The following is a 2,086-nucleotide window of genomic DNA, read 5'->3' as shown; positions in this document are numbered from 1 at the left end:
ACCATATGTAGGAAGTTGGCTCTGTATATACTATTTCAAAGTGAGAGATAGTATGCACAGAGTCCAAGCGTTCCCTTTAGAGGTTGATAGTGGCAAAATTAGATAATACTAATGCTCTATTTTGTGGTAGTGTGGTCGAGCAGTAGGCTTATCAGAGGGTAGTGTTAAGCATTTGTTGTACACACACAGGCAATAAATGAGAACTTACACTCAAAGACTTAACTCCAGGCCAATAGGTTTTTATATATCAAAATATTAATTTCTTAATTTATTTTCCACAGAAATCCTTAATAAAAGGCGAAAGATTTATTCGTTTTGAAGAGAAACCCGAGTGTGTTAAATTTATTTTAGAAGCACAAGATTCAGAAGTTAGGTAAGTACATAAATTATAAGGTACTTCACACAGGTAAGTCTGGAACTTTGAATTAAAACAGTAATGTACACAGTTTTGGCAAAGATGGCAATAAGCTGTATAAAAAGTGGACACTGCAAAAATCAACAGTTTCTTGTGGAGATAAGTATTGGTTAGTCTCTCATGTAAGTAAAGCACTTACAAGTTCAGTCTCCTGGACATAGGCAGCCCACCATTGGGGGCTCAAGTTAACCCCCAAGTGAACTGTGGAGTTCATGCTTGACAAACTCCCAGACCATATACTCTTTATGGCTACCCTGCACTTACAATGTCTAAGGATTTGCTTAGACACAACTATACCCTTACTTGTGGTATAGTGCACCCAGCCTTACGGCTGTAAGGCCTGCTAGAGGGGTGACTTACCTATGCCACATTCAGTGGGTTGTGGGCATGGCACTCTGAGGTGTGTGCCATGTCGACTTAGTCATTTTCTCCCCACCAGCACACCCAACCTGTGAGGCAGTGTGGATGTGCTGCGTGAGGGGTCCCCAGGGTGGCAAAATACATGCAGGGCCCTTGGTACCAGGGGTACCACTTACAAGGGACTTATCTGTGTGCCAGGACTGTGCCAATTGTGGAGACAAAGGTACAGTTTAGAGAAAGAACACTGGTGCTGGGACCTGGTTAGCAGGGTCCCAGCACACTTTCAATCATAACTAGCATCAACAAAAGGCAATAAGTTATGGGGAAACCATGCCATCAGAGGCATTTCCCTACACCATACCTGTTACTATTACCTAGAAATACACAATAAACAATAAGCATAATGCTTTTTTCCTTCTTTAGGTTTCAAACAGTTGCATTCAAGGGTGACATTTGCCGCCTCATTTAGAGGTTGACAGATGCGAGGCATATGTTAAAAAACAGCCAATGCACTGGATGCTAACCTTGCAGCTTCCCTGCTTTGTTTAAAGGAGGGTGAACCATGGTGTTTCAACAAACGGAGCCTCAGCTGGCTCTTAGGGCCCTGGGCAGAGCCCCCTTTGAGGTCACGGAATATCTCCCTACGGATGTAGTGTACTGAAGCAGAGGAGTAGATAAAGGCATACACCAGGAATGAACAGCTATTGAGTAAAGCACAGGTTCAGGATAGTGAAGTCAGAGTAACCTTAGTGTGGACAAACAGGTAACAGACCAATAATGAACAAACACACTTGGTTACCACTAAGGTTGTACACAAGGTAAAGCTCAGAACTTCCCATAGCAACAGGGAACGCCAATGCCTCTGCAGATTACTCTTACACCCTGCAAGCCCCATAGAAAAGAGGTAGCAGAAGTAATTCTATCTCTGGACCCTTTAGGCACAAACAAGGATTGTACCTACACACACAAGGCAAGCCCTGGTGAGTCCAACTGGAGTCACAGTGGCAATTCCTTGAAAACAGCAATGGCACACTGTCACAAATAAGGCACTTAAGATTGCATACAACAAAAGACAAAGGACGGGGTAGGAATTTCCTCCTGGAGCTAGTACCCAACCTCTGCACAAATTAAAACACTTATGCACAGGTGAGGACTAATAGTACACTTAACAGACACAATAGCCCAAAAGGAAAATACAGAGCAAGTCCTAGAAAGGAGCCTAAGAAGTGAAGTGCTAGCGCGCCTGGTCCTTAGTAAGTAAACTTACAATGGGACGCGTACAGGCCAATAAACCTTTTGGATCGCATAGAG

General features: G+C 43.3%; 1 non-coding gene across 1 annotated transcript; it reads right to left on the bottom strand.

The window, feature by feature from the left end:
- Nucleotides 1-221: 221 nt before the first annotated feature.
- On the bottom strand, nucleotides 222-335 carry LOC138294296 (U5 spliceosomal RNA). The gene has a single exon (XR_011203335.1). It is a non-coding gene; the product is annotated as a U5 spliceosomal RNA (small nuclear RNA).
- Between the last annotated feature and the right edge of the window lie 1,751 nt (nucleotides 336-2,086).

Source organism: Pleurodeles waltl, chromosome 4_2, assembly GCF_031143425.1.
Source record: "Pleurodeles waltl isolate 20211129_DDA chromosome 4_2, aPleWal1.hap1.20221129, whole genome shotgun sequence".
Classification (NCBI taxonomy): Eukaryota; Metazoa; Chordata; class Amphibia; order Caudata; family Salamandridae; genus Pleurodeles; species Pleurodeles waltl.
This window is presented reverse-complemented; position numbering and strand designations above follow the sequence as displayed.